This window comes from Propithecus coquereli, unplaced genomic scaffold, assembly GCF_000956105.1.
Source record: "Propithecus coquereli isolate 6110/MARCELLA unplaced genomic scaffold, Pcoq_1.0 Scaffold470, whole genome shotgun sequence".
NCBI classification, from domain to species: domain Eukaryota; kingdom Metazoa; phylum Chordata; class Mammalia; order Primates; family Indriidae; genus Propithecus; species Propithecus coquereli.
In genome coordinates, this window is record NW_012150508.1 from 1,801,377 (window position 1) to 1,801,785 (window position 409).

A 409-nucleotide genomic window follows, 5' to 3' on the forward strand; every position below is an offset into this window, starting at 1 on the left:
TAGCCTGTGAGTAGTAGATATACAACCAATATGATTAATTGTGCCCTCAATAAAGTCATTCAATGGCTAAACAAATTTAATATTCAAACACATTTTTCTAAGCAAAATTGAAGGAAAAGAGAAGAAAAAAATTTTAAAACACATACCAAGATACAATCACAAGATGCAGTTTTCATTATTAATATTACTTTTAAACTTATAAAAACCTACTAAGATAACAAATATAAATATTCTGGTAAGATTTGCCATTCTGTATAATGTAACATCTTAAGTTCTATAAATATAGTAGAAGTTTTAGAACACGTCCTTCTCAAAGATGTTAGCTAATTAGATCTTTCTAAAATATCAACATTCAAAAATAAAATTTATTGACATGACATCACCTGACTGTAGACCGAATAAACCTCTA